The sequence below is a fragment of the Podarcis liolepis genome, assembly GCF_965112155.1.
Source record: "Podarcis liolepis genome assembly, chromosome: 10".
NCBI classification, from domain to species: domain Eukaryota; kingdom Metazoa; phylum Chordata; class Lepidosauria; order Squamata; family Lacertidae; genus Podarcis; species Podarcis liolepis.
In genome coordinates, this window is record NC_139562.1 from 70,867,558 (window position 1) to 70,885,753 (window position 18,196).

The 18,196-nt window shown below is 42.6% G+C and overlaps 1 long non-coding RNA gene across 1 annotated transcript in view; it reads right to left on the reverse strand.

Annotated features, from left to right (window-relative positions):
* Positions 1-303: 303 nt before the first annotated feature.
* The window catches only part of LOC310688062, a 33,303-nt gene continuing 15,410 nt past the window's right edge, over positions 304-18,196 (reverse strand). Inside the window, exons 2-3 of the long non-coding RNA XR_014516756.1 lie at positions 1,299-1,400; positions 304-554 (exon numbers count right to left, since the gene is read on the reverse strand). This is a non-coding gene — a long non-coding RNA (uncharacterized lncRNA). The remainder of the gene's footprint in view (positions 555-1,298; positions 1,401-18,196) is intronic.

Sequence of the window (18,196 nt, forward strand, 5' to 3'; positions counted from 1 at the left end):
TGTCTGCAGACAAATGCCGGCTCCCTCGGCCTATAGAGTGAGATGAGCGCTGCAACCCCAGAGTTGTCCGTGACTGGACCTTATGGTCAGGGGTCCCTTTACCTTATGTAACACAGAAGAGGTAGTGCATCAACAGAAAGAGGGTGCTGGTTTGCATAAAATTAGCATGTGCTAAGTTATATGTAGAGATGAAAATTTAGAAATAATGACTATCATTTTAATGATAATAATTTTATTATTTAACCCCGCCCATCAGGCAGGGTTGCCCCAGCCACTCTGAGTGAATTCCAGCACATACAAAAACATAAAAAAGCAAACATTAAAAACCTCCCTAAACAGGGCTGCCTTCAGATGTCTTCTAAAGGTTGTATAGTTGTTTTATCTCCTTGACATATGATGGGAGGGCGTTCCACAGGGAGGGCACCACTGCCAAGAAGAGTAACTTCACTTTTCACAGTGAGGGAACCCGTCAGAAGGCCCTCAGAGCTGGATCTCAGTATCTGGGCTGAACGATGGGGGTGGAGACACTTCAGGGAGAAGACTCTCTCTTTCAGCTATAGAAATAGAATACACATTTAAACAGTGCAGGAGATTGGGCACAATCAGCCCACTCACAGCTGAAGAGCAACTTCATTGTCCCTGTTCTTCCTTCTTATCTTTGTTTATCTTAAACCAGACTTTGACTGGGCAGCCCTTCAAAAAGGAGAATATTTTCTAGCAGCCAACGTCAAGTAGGGCATATGGCCATCCTAGACTTTGTGTATGTTCATAGCAGTATATACGGTCTGAGTATATACCCCCAGTATATACCCCTCACCTTGCTGAGCTAGGAAAAGGAGGAAAAGGAGAATGCCAAAGAGGTCATTTAGAAAGTGCATGCTTCTAGGCCTCTGCTGTGACATGACCAAGAATCCTGGCCAATAATCTAGAGTCATATTAGTCTTGGATTTCCCTCCAAATTAATAATGATTTAAAGAGATTTATTTCCTGTTGGACTTGGGGGGACACACCCATCTCTTTGAACCTTGGGGAAAGATAAACTTGTATTAATAGCTGTTCTGTCATTACATATTGACTGCATCCAGCTGTTATTCTGCATAGATTAATAACAATGGCTGAAATTATTCCTAGACTGCCTGATGCCCATCGACTTTGAACAGATTTAAGCCAAATTACAACTGAGGGCTTGCCTCTTGTGAATAATTTGCACCCCAAACAGATGAACATGGATATGCTCAGTCTGCCCATCTGCCTGGTATGAGGAACGCACGCATTCAAATATTAAACGGCATCCTTACAAGTAGTTGTGCTGACTCCAGTGTCATTTCCTGTAAAGGGCTTCAGGAAGTAACTCTGCTTTGAACATTGGGCTGGCCATAAACATTCATTAGGAACAAAACCTGAAAAACAAAACAGTTTATCTTATAATCAACTGGATATGGTAAGCAGATACTCTGAAACTTTGCTTTCAAAGGTGATTAACAGGAGGGTAGGATGATCATTTTCATGCAATCTACAAAGATGTAAATATTTGAGAAAGGAGGAGCAAGCCAATAGGTAGCTCATAGGCTATCCTGTGTTATTTGAACCTTCATCTTGAGCATGGTCCTGATCAGAGGCATTGCACGCCAGTCTTTCTCCATATACAGGACTAGGACTGGTTACAGCCCTGGCTTATGCACCAGTTATCCCAACAATTGCATAGGGGGGATTACCAGGAAATGAAGAAACCTAGCTATATTTTTGCTCACTTCATCTGAGAAGCTTCCTGCTCAGGGAGTGCACAACCCGTGTGTGTTCTCTGGGGGTTTTGTGGCCCTCTTTAGAGTCTCTGGTACCTTTTAAAATGCTCCCTTGGACCTACTTGCACAGCTCTCTCTAAGCCACATGTTGTGTGCAGGGCTTGCATGAAAACCAGCAACTAAAATTTTAGATGGCAAATGGGTAATCATTGTTTTTCAGTGAGAAGGAAACTGAAACTACAGAAATAATTTCAGCTGAACTCTAGCTCTTTCCAAGCGTTCTAAGTCAAGGATGGAGAGCTCACCCCCAGATGCTGTTGGGACAGCCATGAAGGAAGCTTCGGTCCAGCATCATCTGCAGAGAACCACAGCTTCCCTATCCCTGCTCTAAGGGAATGTGCACAGCTGAATGGGTCTGGAGAGCTCTTGCCAATTTAATGACTACATCTTGACCAGCTGCCATGGTCTCCTCCTCCTCCCCTCCCCATGCCTTCCCTGTAATCATTCAGAATGTCTATAAAGGCTTCTCATACTTTGTCAACAAAACTTTGGCACTGGCACCAAAATTGGGTTTCTCAAGATCAGCAGAATATATGAAACGGTGAGTGACTTGGGAAAGGCTAATTGTCTCCTTGGAAGGAAATCTGAGGGAGCCTCTCTCCCCCTGCCCTCCTATCTGACTTCTCCAGAGTATTTGATTTCCATGGTATTGAAGCAAACGACCCTACAGACATTTGGAGACAATAGTTGCACAGTGGCACTGGCATCATTCATGAGTTTCACATCCCTCAAGCATGCAAACATAGCCTTGAGTTGATGTAACTCATATACCTTTAATGGGGTGAATTGGTTCTCTTTCATTCAGGTTTGATTCCCCCCTCTACCCATTCTCTGCATTCTGTTGCCTTATTCAGGACTTCCATTGATGTCCATATCTCATGATTCCAATCAAGTTTAAATACTCTTTAACAATTTACATGCGATCAAAAACCTGAGGAACCAAGGGAGTGGCAATCCTACCACCACCACTTGGCATGGCAATACAGTTCAGTCAGCTTAGTAAGTGGCAAGTTACCACTTCAAAAACAATTGCCTATGTTCCCCCGCAGCATGGCCTGAAGATGTAGTTTCAAATCAACCAATTATACTTTTCTTAAGTATTTGTCATTCAGCTGTTGGATCCAATCATTCTATCAATGTTAATTGACTTTTTATGAGCTGGAGGGATTTCTATGAAACTCAGACTCCTTTTGTAGGATGGAGGAGAAATTCCACTTAAAGGCAAACCCACCTAATTCACACTTCAGTACATGAACAAAAACACAGCTAGCCATTGAAATTCACACTTTGCTTAACTTTGCAATGGAAAGGATGCCTAAGAATGTATGAAGGTAAAGGACCCCTGACAGTTTAGTCCAGTCACGAACGACTCTGAGGTTGCAGCGCTCATCTTGCTTTACTGTCCAAGGGAGCCAACGTTTGTCCGCACACAGTTTTTCCAGGTCATTTGGCCAGCATGACTAAGCCACTTCTGGCGAAACCAGAGAAGTGCACAGAAACACCGTTTACCTTCCCACTGGAGCGGTACCTATTTATCTACTTGCACTTTGAGATGTGCTTTCGAACTGCTAGGTTGGCAGGAGCTGGGACAGAACAACGGGAGCTCACCCAATGGGATTCAAACCACCGACCTTCTGATCGGCAAGCCCTAGGCTCAGTGGTTTAGATCACAGCATCACCCGCTGTATACACTATACACTAGTGTATAGTGAAAATAACATGCAAAAGGGCTGTTTATTATGGGAAATTGCTTTGCAAAAATGTGTCTGTGAGCAGATGCGAAAAACCAAAGCTGACATATTTACCCATCTGTAGTAGAAATCATATTGGCATAAATTTTCCATTTAGCAACAGTGATGACAGGATAGTTTCAGTCTCCTACAAGAGATTATGTTTCTTTGGGTTTGGATTTTAGCAAAGGCACGGAGGAATTTCGAAGCCACTCTTTGGTAAGTAGACATCCAAAATAGCAGCATTCATAGCTTAAGATTTGGAATTGGGCCTGGTAAATTAGATTTGCCTTTGCTGCAACCTCAACAAAACCCTAGTTCTTCCATCAAGATCAGAATTTCCCATGGGTCCCCTAAATTTAGTAAAATATAATCACGAGGCTTTTCACAGCTCTCTTTGCTCACTGGGCTAGCTGTACTGATTGCTTCCTCAAGTAAAGCAGAAAACTCCCTGGGGAATGGCTTTTGAGAAAAGGAAGAAAGCCCAATATGGTTGCAAGCTTGCTCCCCTAATTCAAACTGCCAGAGCCAGCCAACTTGGAGGGCTCCATCCAAACTCAGAGAATAAAGAGGCAATTGTAATCGAGGTAGCCAAGGCAAAACATGTCACATAGCTGCATACATTTAGCAAGATGCTAAACCTGAGGTAGAAGCTTCTAACTTTAATTGTTTTCATTATTTTTGCACAAAAAGTTTTTTTAAAGAACAGAAACTCTATATAGCTTAAATATAAGAAGTTGAAAAGAAAAAAAATAATTATGAAGTTGTGTATGAAATAAACAGGGACCAAGATCAGAAAAGTAAATAGGTGTGAATCTGTTAATATGGCGGACATAAGTGAGCACATTTAATGGTGAAAGGAAACCACAGAATCAAACTATAAGGTAAATATCACAAAGTTTAACAAATGTATAGAGTTTTGTATTGTCTTCAGTCTGTGCTGCTGATCTCTGGCACACAGGTAATGGTAAGGAGAAAACCATAATAACCTGTTTCACTCTGATTATATCTATCCTATCATTATAGACTAATAGTGGACCCAATTCTCCACATGCTGTTCCTTGTGTAGGCAAAATGACTCCATCCCTGCAGAAGAGCAGGGCTTTTTTTCCAGCCAGAACTCACCAGAACTCAGTTCCGGCCCCTTTCAGGTAGGCACCATTGCCATTACAAGAGAACAAGTGGGGTGTTCACTGTGAGTTCCAGCACCTCTTTTTCTAGAAAGAGGTCAGGCTTGGGTGGTGGGGAAACCCTGATTTGTGGAATTGCAATAAATAAAAACTTAGAGAGGAGACAAAAACAGCCCAAAGTGGAACGAGCATGCTCAGTGAGCATGGAATGCAAGGGAGCGGGCAACAGAAAACCCGAGGAAAGGAGGAGTGGCCGGAATCCTTAACTGCAGCACTTCACACTTCAACCTTTTGTTCCCGGTCCTGTTTGTCCTAACCTATGCTTCTTTTAAAGACACTTATTGTTATGTACTGAAGTTCTCACCCTGGGCCAGCAGGGGGATACTGTAGATAGTTATGCAAATGAAGGATCAAAAGTGACGTTCAGTGATTGGATAGTTTTAGAAAGTTGCAACAGTTACGTTGTTCTGGAGCTCTATATAAGCAGACTGACTGAGCCCTTCAGTTCAGTTCTGTTCTGGCATCTGAATAAAGAAGAGCTGTTTGAAGAAACGCTGTGTCGTCTGATATGTTCACCCACAACTTAACACTTATAATACCAATGTTTTCCAAAGTCTTGCAGATGAACCTCCATCCAGAGAAAGACTAAGGAGGCAACTCCCTTCAAGATGGAGATTTGCGATTGAATACCTTAATCACATGGTCAAAGGTTAAACACTCATGTGTAAAGAGCAGAGAACATTAATCATTAACTCAGCGAGAGAGCTGCTTCTAGCTTACTATACTCCACTGGACTATTTCAGTGTTCAAACCAGAGAGACATTCTTCATTTCAGTGTGAATTAAACAATTATACTTAAGCCTGCTCCATTTTGCAGTCCTTTCTTTTTCTTCGGCTTTAGTTGTGACCCCCATGGCAAACATTTTGTGACTGGGCCCCAGAGCACTTTCTCAAAATTCCAAACAAGCCCACAGGCCCCAAAAGCTTGTCAATATAGAAGTCTATGGCACAGCAGATAATTCAGTTTGTACTAAAATAAATAAATAAACTGTACTTTAAAAGCTTGGTATAAATAAAGGCAAGGGAAGTTTTTGATGACTCCTTATAACACCATGGTACTCCCAGAAAATATAATTACATCAGGGGAACTTTTCCTTGAAGTGCAGGGGTCAGAAATACACTCTTTTAATCCCCTCTGCTTCAATGAATTAAGCTAACCTGTTTTATTGCCAATACATTTTAAATCATATTATCAAGGAACTGTGAATGGAATCTTTATACAGCTTCAAAAGATCAGTAAAATCTGCCAGACTTTTGGTAGGCTCTCGTTTCCCCTACCTGTGGGGTCTTTCAGGGAATATGTGTGCAAATTAGCAATTAAAGCAGCTGACAAGAGCTATACATGGTATATACAATAGGGACAGGTATTAATGTGCCGAGATTGGTTGCAATTAGCATGGTTAGAAAACCCAGCTGAAACATAGCAGCACATCTATAAAAGAAGACAGCTAAACTAAAAATGAAACCTTTCACTGAGAGAGCACGTCAGTATTGCCCAGAATGTGGTAAGTAGCTCTGGCATGTAACAAAAGAGCCAAAAATATCAGCATTAATAGTTTAACAATAAAACCTGAAATGCTATAATTAACACAGTAAGATAAGAAACAGGCCATCGAGGATTTGCTAATGGGTTCTCACTTTACTGGTACAATTAAAGCTATGTTTATCCATCCAGATTCAGAATTTTGTCCATATTTTTTATTTGTGTATTATATACTTCATCCAGAAGCATCATAAACTCTGTGGGAGATATTCAGTGTTAGGCATACGTAGAGTAGACAATGGGAATCTATGAACTGGAATGTGCTTTTCCAGAGTATGGCTTTATTGATGTCAACTGAAATCTGGGGTTGGGATCCTAAAGCCCCCCTCATGTTGTTGAGCTACACTTCCCATCCTCCCTGATCATTTGCCATGGAGCCAAAAACTCTCAACTGAAGGCCCACAGGAGGGTACTATATTTTAGCGTCCATATGGGACCTGCAAGATCCCCTTAAACCATATATGCCCATTCAACTGCTTGAGTCTGTGCAACTGGCAGTCTTGCAGCTGCCACATGAAACTTGTTCTGCATTGGTAAGAAATTGATCTTTTAATGTGATAGCACCAACACGTTGGAACTCCCTGCCTATTGAAATAAGGCAGGTTCCTTCACTGTATGTTTTTCGATATTTTTGTTTAGGCAAGCCTACACAGATATGTAGAATTTTGACATGTGTTTTCACCTGGGTTTTAGCCTACTGTTGATCTTAATTATTTTTTGAATGCTTTAAATTGTTTTTTACTGCTAATTTCCTTGTTTTATTCTTTTCGTTAACTGTTTTGAAGTTATTTCTACAATCAAGTGGTATATAAAGTAAGCAAGTAATAAATACTGTAAATGTATTATGTGGCAACATGCCATGCCAGTCTGAGTGGAGACCTAAGACAGATTCCTGAGCATCTCCAGACTACAAGGAAATGTGTTTGGCTATGTCCATTTCCTTCACATAATCCTTATTGTCCCGAACAGGTTTGTTGATTGTATTGCTTCACCCAGCTGGCCAGTCCACTGGATGCCCAATTAATTTAAAAATTACTTCAAGAGAAGTCTTGCTATAATGGTGTCTTACTGAAAATGAAGTTTGAAATATAGGTATACACATGGATTTTGTGTGCAGAGAAGGTGATAGTCAAGGTTCTGTAAATAGTCTGCTAAAATTAAGCAAAAACACTGAGTATTTTTGGGATTTTTGGAAGTGGTCCGCATTTTGATAATGTTCACTAATGCCGGCGAAAAGTTTAACCATGGATTTATTTCTCTCTTTCTTGCTTTTTCAACGGGCTAAAATTGTCCTCATTGACATCCTTATATTGCCTGATTTGGTACACAGAATTGTGACATCTTTCCATCCCTGATGGGCTGAGATTGACATATAAGAGAGACAAAAGAATTTTAAATCGTGGTGGGAACAGGGTGCTGCAACAGTAACAGATAAGCAGGGAGGCAGGGAAGACATGGGGGACAGGGAAATATCCAGAACATGTAAACAGGAAAATCTGATACTAGTCTTTGATTATAATTTGCCACATAAGAAACTACATAAGCAGATGAACAAGTCTTTCGCTGATTTTGATTATAGTACTTCTTTGCCGCTAAAATCACATGATTCATTAGCATAAGTGCAATTCATTCCTCCTGCAATAGGGATTTGTACCCGAGTAAAGGAATGCCAAATGCATGTCAAAAAGAGCTTCGCCATCTGAGATAAAGGGCGACAGCTCATATGTCAGCCACTTGCACTGCTGCTGTGACATGAGTCTGTCTTAGATTCTCGATTCATAGTGCAGCTATTTTTCAAATAGCTGGCCTGTCTGAAACGTGAGGAGCAAGGGGAAAGGTAGTGTGTGTGTATGTGTGTATATATATATATATATATATATATATATATATATATGCAGGTTTTGGTGTCTTCGGGTGTCTTCCCGTGTAAGAGTTGGGGTGTCTAGGCGACGTTTCGACGAGGTCTCACTCGTCATCTTCAGGCTGGTGCTTTCGGCTTCTTGTTACTGGAACAGAGCAGGATCTCAGTGTTTGAGTTCCTATAAATACTGTTGAGGGGGTGTGGTGTATAGCCTCCAACGTTCTGGGCAGAGAGGAAGTTCCCAGGTTAGTGTGCCTTTTCTTCTTTTGTTCTTTAATTACTTGAGGGATATCTTGAGTGATTTCTTGAGTGATATTCTGAGTACCACTTAGGTGGGTCATTAAGTGTGGATTAGTTGCTAAAGCTTTCGTGTCTTGACCTCTTGAGCTTGTGAAGAGTTTTTCTGAGAAGATGGCTGTACTGCACTTAGTTGTGCTCTGGCTTGGCTTCGTGTATAGGGGCGAGCTGTGGTTTTGTGCCCTGTGCCAGCCAGATCTGTGTAGGGATTGCAGGGGGGTGCAGCATCCGGAGGTGCCACTATGGTTTGGCTACTGGATGGAGTCTGTAATTTATCTGTGGAGAGGGTCTGGGTTTGGGTCTGGTGTGGTTGATTGGTGATGGCGTTCTGTGTGCCTCTGGTTCTGGTGTCGGTTTTTGTGGGGAGGGCTAATTTCCAGATGTCTGGCAGGCGGGACGTGTCGTCACGCTTGTTCATGTTGTGAGGGTGTTTCTCTATCTCGATGGCTTCCATGATTATTCTCTTGTGGTGATGTTCCATGTTAAAGAGCAATTTGGAGGCTATACACCACACCCCCTCAACAGTATTTATAGGAACTCAAACACTGAGATCCTGCTCTGTTCCAGTAACAAGAAGCCGAAAGCACCAGCCTGAAGATGACGAGTGAGACCTCGTCAAAACGTCGCCTAGACACCCCAACTCTTACACGGGAAGACACCCGAAGACACCAAAACCTGCATTCCTGTACCCGTGAAAATCTACGAAAGCAATATATATATATATATATATATATATATATATATATATATATATATATATATATATATATATATCTGGCACTAAGGATTTATGAGCCTTGATTAAATTAACTGCAGTGGAAAAACATCAACAACAAGATGAAGAGTTCAGCCTAGGAAAACCAGGTTGCTATACACAGCACCTTGTTCCTTGTCGAACACATCTACCAAAATGTAAATGTAGGGATGGATGCAGCATGGCAACTATTTTCCCCGCAGGAAGGCCATCCATGTCACAACAGTATCATCGCTCGTAAAGGAATTGATGTACAGTGGTGCCCCGCAAGACGAATGCCTCGCAAGACGCAAAACTCACTAGACAAAAGAGTTTTGCGTTTTGGAGGTGCTTCGCAAAACGAATTTCCTATGGGCTTGCTTCGCAAGACGACAATGTCTTGCGAGTTCCTGCTGGTTCCCCCCCCCCTTTTTCTAAGCCGCTAAGCCACTTATCAGCTGATCCGATCAGCAGATAAGCCGCTGAAAGCCGCTAAAAGCGCTAATACGCTAATCTGTCAATGGGCTTGCTTCGCAAGACGAAAAAACCGCTAGACGAAGAGAATCACAGAACGGATTCTTTTCGTCTTGCGAGGCACCACTGTAATGTCAAGCTAAGCATGAAATATGATGGGGGCATAATTTCAATGATGATTCCAAAAGGCCCAAGGTTTGAAACATTTCCGTTTATTGTATTTGGCCTTTTAAAAGCCACAGCCCTTGAAGGAGGTCAGTGTTCATGTAGTACCTTACAGGATATGCTTTTTTAAATCAACATAGATCTTAAGACCTGGGGACGGAATGGCTACCCACATCCTCAAATAGCTGAAGGGTATCAACAGAAATGGAGCCAAAACGAGGCCACTGGGATAAACTCTGTTTGGATGCATGCTTGGTTGAACTCTGAGGTTTTCAGTACAAAGAACTATTCTTTTCTAAAAACCACCACCACCTAAGATGGCAATTCCACCTCCTGCAAAATAAAATAAAAAAGCAGCCCAATGAGAACTCTGCACGCTCAGTGGTCTGATTCAATAAAACAGGAAGTGTTACTAATTATGTTATTCAGGCATGGAATTCTAGGTGACATGCCCAAAGTATGGTAGGAGCTGCCCCATCCTTCTGGCCTGGACATAGTCACCATGGAAGATTTACTAGTAAAGTGTGTGCTCTTTGTGGAAGGGCGTGGAAACCTAGGTGGAATCTACACACATATAAAAAAAAAACCGCTGAGAAAATGCTTTTTAAAAAACGTTTTTTTTAAAAAATGGAAATGGCCATAGCTCACTATCACCATCTAGTGTCACATTTGTATTTTGCACTTTACAACACACTTAAAACGTTTTATTTGCAGCTGCACAGCTGAGTCCCTAGTGTAAGGATCTAAAGCGCTGACCATTTGAGTAGTGTGAGTTAAAGGCAGCTGTCCTATTCCCACTTATCTAGGAGAAAGCACAACCAAACTCACTGAAACTACCTCTGTATAGATATGTATAATTGTTTTGTCTGCAAAGTTCTCCACAGAGGTAAGAGGACAAAAGTGTCACCAGAGAATGCAGAAGGAAGGAATGTAAGGAGTAGCGGCCGCACCAATAGGGCTCACAGGGCACTACCCCACCAACCTCAGCGTGCCCTCATCCAGTCCCTTCCATCTTTCTTTATTACTTGCAACCAACCCGGAAGTGACTCTGTCTGTTATTGGCTCTCCCCCCATCTACGGTTGGTCTCCCTCCCTTTCCCAATGGACACCAGACACTGCTGGATAGAAGGGACATTCATAACATTTAAAAACTTGAGACCAGGTCTTTCTCCAGTAAGTGCATGCCCTCCCCTAGCCCTGGGATAAAATTGCCACTGCTCACCAATTTCAATATATAAAATTTCACCTTGAAGGGGCAGATCATCATCATCATCATTTTTTTATTTGTATATCGTCTTTCTATCTTACAATACTCAAGGCGGTTTACAAGCTGAAGAAACAAAAAATGTACATCTTATAACAATCAAATGCAATACAAAAATGTGATAATAAAACTTTAAAATAAGCATCCTACATCAAAAAGTAGCATTCAACAATTATTATAGTATAAAATAATAATATCAACACACAAAAGTTAAACAGAAATCCATGCTAGTTACAATAAATAATTTCTAAACTATAATCAATAAAACAACGGCAAGCCACAGTACATAAAATAATACAATACAAATTGAGAAGCAGAGACTAGAGGGTGGGGCAAGGCAGGTGGAAGGAGGCCTTGCCTGATGAAGTCTCTCCTCTCACAGTTCTTCCTCCAGGCACAGTTTCCTTAATAATAATAATAATTATTATTATTATTATTATTAATAATAATAATAATAATAATAATATATTTATATCCTGCCATCCCTAGCTGGAGCCGGGCTCAGAGCGGCTAACAACAATAAAATGACAATAAATTAATTAAAATAAATTCTAAAATCAATTCAGAAAATAATAATAAAATATTTATTTATGAGGGGTCCCAGGGCTGGGGGGTGGGACAAGGCAGGCGGAAGAATGCTCCCCCCCCAATAGCCACACCTTACCCAATCCAGACCACCCCCCCCAGCCCATGTTTTCCCTTCCCCTCTGCATCCACCTTTGCAGGACTGCTTGCCCCCCTGACTGCGCCCTCCCCTTTCCCAGCTGCCAAGGACCCCACACGGCTCCAGCCCAGTCTACCTCCCCCATTCCTCCACTCTTTGCCTCCCCCACGCCCCTCTCTAGTGAATGCTCTGGCCACCCACCTGCCTCCCAGCTGCCCTAACCCCTGGAAGACAGTCACCCTTCCCACTTCCTTCCCTCCACATTCTGGCTTCAATATTTGCTTGCTGCCCCCCCCTCCAGATTGCGTTCTCCACTATCCCCCTCGTAGCTGCTATTGCCATTTGCTATTTGCCTTGCCTACCTGCCACCACTGAGCACCAGCTCCCTGCCCACAGACCTCCAGACCTACCATAGAGAGGGGAAGTGGAAGGTGGAGTGGCATGCCTGGACACCATCACATTGACCAGAGGTAAGGAGGGGGTAGTCTTTGTTCTATTGGAATGTCTGGGACATTCTGGGATCCAATCAGAAGCCAGAATGGATTCTGTCAATCTGGAATGTCCCAGTCAAAATGGGGCAGTTGCAGGGTATGTAAATGTGAAAGTGTGAAATCGTACTGTTTAGGTAAATCATCTTTTTCAGTGAACTTAAGAATGAGTAAGAGAATCTGGAGGAAGACTAGAGACCCAGAACCCCCACCCCTCTCCAAAATGCTTTGGAATAAAATTAATCTGTTTCCCAGAGCGATCCAGAATGATATTGCGTTGCACTCCTCACAGCCAAAGACAACACTCTTTAACTTCCTGAACTAGTAGGAGATGACTGAAGAAAAAGTTCACAACTTATATGTCTTAATTATTAAATTAACTCTATTCAGAGCAGCTGCTCTGTGATTCAACAAATATGGTTTCCACAAAGGCAGCTGTTAGCAAGTGCTAATTATTAAGTTTCCACAAGACCTTTTTCCCTCAACAAATTTTCATCTGCACATCAGGCCACTATAAACCGGTTCCATTATCTTAAATTTTACACAAAACATTTAGTTGACTAGGACTGCAGTCCCTGACCACACATACCACAGAATAAGCCTCCCTAAACATAGTGGGACTTACTTCTGAGGAGGCTGGAGAAGAAATTCAATTCAGTACTTATTTTAAGACAAATCTATCAAATTTACACTTTCTGAAACAATATACAAACCAAATAACCTCTGGTCATATCTGAATTTCGCAATCTAGTTCCGCAGCAAAGCAATGTGTACAAAAATGCATATAGTATGGCACAGTGTGTTTAAAAATAAAGATATTAGTGAAAATAACATGAAAAATATACTCCCTTAGAAGGAAGATGGGGACCTTCAGTCCTTGCAACTGCCTCACTGGGGCAAGACCTACTGGGAAGAGTTGCTGGGATCACCAGGCCTGCCCTGGTTTGGTTTCTTTGAATAAAGAGTTAATTTCACTGACACCGGTGGCTTTTTTATTGCTGACCTACACCTGACTCTGGCTCCCAACCCATATGAGGGCTATTCCGTGATTCTCATAGCCATGAAGTCCTTTGCTACTTCCGAGAAGACAGCCTTGTCATGGATGTTGAGAGCTCTCAGGACCACCATCTGAGGGGTCCTTGGCACTAGGCGTGAAACCACAACTGTGAGTTAAGCTGGCAAAACTGTTGGGCAATAGGGCCTAAAAGGTTGCAGCTGCAAGAGATAAACTTCTCCCAACACATCCAACTAGGACTTGACCATTATTGACAAACCAGTTCACCACAATAATTTCTAAGCAACATGCATCCTCTCCCAAATGCATAGCTTTTGGTTTCAGAGGGGTTTCCCCATAGAGCTTTATTTAACAGTTCCTCCTCTGTTCTATAGTTGGGTTAATATTGTACATGGCTGTTATCTTGACTAGGATTCTTGTGTGCCTCTCTGATAGACCCAGTGGTACCGTCCTGAAGCTGAGATCAGGAATTGCTTCCTGCAAACAAGTCAGGATTCACAAGCCTATAACAAACTTTGGTTTAAGACTGACTAGCAATTCTGGCTTGTTAGGGGAAAACAAACCCTGAACTCTGGTTCAGATGCAACACTACATTATCCCCTTTCTGGGTTTTTTACCCGCTCAAGTGGTCTGTGTGCACCTATGGAGAATCTACTCTCACACAGGAAGAGCTCAGCTTCTCTTCAGAGTTCTGTACCAGGGTTTCCCAAACTTGGGTCTCCAGCTGTTTTTGGACTACTGCTCCCATCACCCCTGACCACTGGTCCTGCTAGCTCAGGATGATTGGATTTGTAGTCCAAAAACAGCTGGAGACCCAAGTTTGGGAAACCCTCTTCTATACCTTTGGAAGGATGGACCTTGCTTATGCTGAATAAACTGAGCAAACTCTTTTAGACAATACCACGGCCATAGTTGTAACATAAACGGCACAATATCCAAAGGTGGAAGTCAGAAGGTAGAGAACATCCATCCTGCTTTTAATCAGTCATCACCAGAATGAAGTCTGCAGTATAACTTTAGTTAATTAAGGCCACAAATTCAAGTGCACTGTGAATGTTATCAGTGAAACATCTGCTCCCTGAAGTACTTTATAGATTACCCCCCCCCCCAGGCAGGAAAAGCCTATTGATTTATTTTATGTTTAACGTATTGCCAACAATATATTCTCAGAATGGGGACAGACTACTTTCCTTATGTACGCTGAGCTGACATAACTCTTCATTGCTGTCAGTTTTATATTAGGAAAACAATAATTAACATGACACAGCGTGTGGAGCGTTAGGCACTGCTCAACGGTCTGGTCGTGAGGTGATATTCTAGGTGGACTATCCAGTTGCTCAGGTCACATTAAACTGCGGTTGCTTAATAACCTAGCAGCAGAGCAGTCGACATGACCTAATCGCTTGGCACGAAAACACACTAAACTGTATTCAATTATGAATGTGTATATTTCACATTGCGCACAGGAAAGTGATGGAGCCCAAGTCATTTGGTGCTTCAGGGGTTAGTTAAGCTGACTATGGGTCACTTGACTGAATCATATCTAGATTAGTAATAATGAACTGCAAGAGCTATCTGCTTGATTGCTGATGAGACCCAGTTCAAATCAACTCAGTTTCTCAATCATAGCTGTAAATGGAAAATGCAGCATTTCACCATTTTGATTTTAAATGCACCTCTGTTTCCCAAAGATTATTACAGCACAGAACAGAAAAAGGGGCCTCCTTGACTACTTTTAACTTAGTCAATTACAAGGTTCAAGAGGACTCAATTCAGATTCCACAATGCATTTTGCATCTTTCCTCCTCCTGTTAGAAATGGGTGCAGAGGTTAGGCTCTAAACAGGGAAATGTCAACAAAAATCTCTTATTAACATACACATTAAGTTTTACTGTGAGATCTTAGTGTCCAAGAAAAACATATTTACATATTTTTAACACCCTTAAAAATGGGTGCTATAGTCAAGCTGGATTTAAAACATGATACACAGATTTGCATCCTGAACATACATACCAAGTTAGAATAGAAAGAAAGGTCTTCAGCAAACATCTCAAAAGATAAAAAAGGTTTCCTCATTATCAACAGAATGGATTCCCAAAATTCCCGTGAAACCACACTAAAAGCCTTGCCACTGGTAACCACATGCCCAACACATGGCACCATGTCAAGGACACTCCCCAGCTAAAGGAAGGCACATGGCAGATAGTTAACTCTTTATTTTCAAAGCTGACAGAGTCATTTCTATGGCTACAAATACCTCCCCCTCCCCCCCGTCTAACATCTAGGCAGCTATTCCGAGGTTTGTGTTTATGTACCTCCTCCTGATGTATGCATGCAGTTGGAGACTATGCCTGCATGGAAGCTTCCTCTGCTCATCCCTTTTCAATCCCCTCCTGGTTCTGTGAGACAGTGGTGCAGGAGAGGGTGGAGAGGCACCTGGCCCTCCACTTTCCTGACCTGCCTCTTCCTCCTCCTCTCCTTTTTCTGACCCATCTTCTGGCGCTGAAGCTTCCCCTGCTTCCGACTCTTGCCTCCTGGCAGGAACAGTTCCCCAATAATCAGTGACCCCCTCTTCCCAATCAGACTCCAGTCCTGCTTCCCCTAATACACCCTCTCAATGTCCTTCCAGTCCCTGAATGCAGAGATCAAAGAAGGACGAGGGGAAGGAGGTATTGAAGATAAGCTTCCCTTGAGTTATTCAGGACTTGAAATCTGGTGGTTACCTAAGTTCTGATCCTGGACTTTGAAGACGCTTGAACTCAGGACAAAAGGGAGAAATGAGCTAAGAGGAAGGCACATTGGGCAAACCCTCACCATGATCAACTTCCACCCAGAAACCTATGTCCCCTCTGTGGAAGGACATGTGGATCCAGAATTGGCCTCCTCAGTCACTTATGGACTCATTGTTAAAACCATGTTCATGGAAGACAATCTTACTCAGCTACAAATGATCACAGAAGAAGAAGAAGAAGAAGAAGAAGAAGAAGAAGAAGAAGAAGAAGATCATCTAAAGTCACATTACTCCAAGAGGCATTGATTGGGTCGTTTCATGTAGAAATTTGCAAAGTTCAAAATATCTGAAACACTCCTAGCTTGCATTGAGTTCCCCTGTGTCTAGTGGAGACTCTCATCTGTGCAGGAGAGAATCCTGTGCTCAAGACTGCAACACAATGCTCAGTTCCACATCTGTTGGTCCACATTTATTTTGATAGGACTTAACATGAGCAATTGGGTGCCGAACTGCAGCCAAAGAAAGCAAACCAAATCCCAATAAATCAAGCTAAAAAGTAATCCATTGCAAGAGTATAATAAATAAAATTGATAGTGTTATAGGTGAAGTAATTAAAGGTCTCCCGAACTGTAACAAGGCCAAGGGTTGTACAGCTTTGTAATCCAATGCTATTGAAATACCCTGACATGACAGCTCATATCATCAGAGCAGTGCTTCCCAAACCTGTTGGTTGACCATGTAATCCTGGGCATGTCTTATTTAGGAACAAGTGCCATCAAAATGAAAAGGATCTGCTCCCAGGTAAGTGCGCACAAGATTGCAGCCTTAGACACACATAGAGACGCACACATGCCCCTACTTGAATTAACAATGAAGGCATTCGCTGTTAAAACCACAAAAGATTACTTTTAGGGTGGGTAAGAATAAGAGCTATCTACCCTCAGCCCGGACACGGGTGGTGCCGTGGGTTAAACCACAGAGCCTAGGGGTTGCCAATCAGAAGGTTGGCTGTTCGAATCCCTGCAACGGGGTGAGCTCCTGTTGCTCGGTCCCTGCTCTTGCCCACCTAGCAGTTTGAAAGCACGTCAAGTGCAAGTACGGTAGATAAATAGGTGCCGCTCCGGCAGGAAGGTAAACGGCGTTTCTGTGTGCTGCTCTGGTTCGCCAGAAGCGGCTTAGTCATGCTGGCCACATGACCCGGAAGCTGTACGCCGGCTCCTCGGCCAATAAAGCGAGAAGAGTGCCACAACTCCAGAGTCATCCGCAACTGGACCTAATGGTCAGGGGTCCCTTTATCTTTTTACCCTTAATGTGTCTCTCTCTACGACTCACTGTTCTAGGTGGTTCATCTGACAAGAAGCCCAAACTCTTCCCATTTGGCTTGAAGACATTTTTGACCAATATATGCCCGCCTACCCTGAACCTGACATTGCATATATGGCATCAGGCAGGTAAAGATGATGTCACAGGACCAAAAGGGAGATTGCAGGCTCCACTCATGAGCTGATTGGTGGCACCTGCAAAGCCCTGTACATGATGCTTTGCAGGCCCTGGCAATCAGCTGATTGTTGAGGCTTGCAGAGCAACTGTACGGCATGATGGCAAACCACACAAGCAAAAATGAGTCACTTGATGTCATTTCGACATCAGATGATTGACAAGTGGGCATCTCTGGATAGCTAGCAAAAGACCTTTCTGCTGCTTAGCATCTCATTCACTCCAGAGAGGGGGAAGCTTTTCTGGCCAAATTGACATCACTTTGGGAAGTTTGAAAGCTCCTTTGCAAGCAGCCCTGCACTGCTCTTTAAACCTTCAAAAACAAGGTTCAAAGAGTAGGGTAGAGTGGCTTTCAAACAGCCCCACTCTGTCCATTGAACCTTCAAAAACCAGAAGTTAAAAGAGCAGTGTGGAACTATTTGCAAAAGGATTTTAAAACAGCCCCATGCTGTGCTTTGGTTGCGCACACCAGCTCCCCATGGGTTGGAGGCTCCTTGTCCCTGATTTACCACTCACATCACCTCAAGTGAAAAATCGGCTGTTTGTGCCGAATTATTGTCAAGCTCTTGCCTGCTACTTGCGAAAATCCTACAATGCCTGGTGTTACCCTGCAGGAATTACAGGCCACACTGAGAGGTTTTAACTATTCTGCAGCAACAGAAAAGTGAGCTGTTTTGTTTCATAGAGAGAATTGCAGCATTTCAAAGGTATGCACACATGTCATCATTGTTTGCCAGTTTAT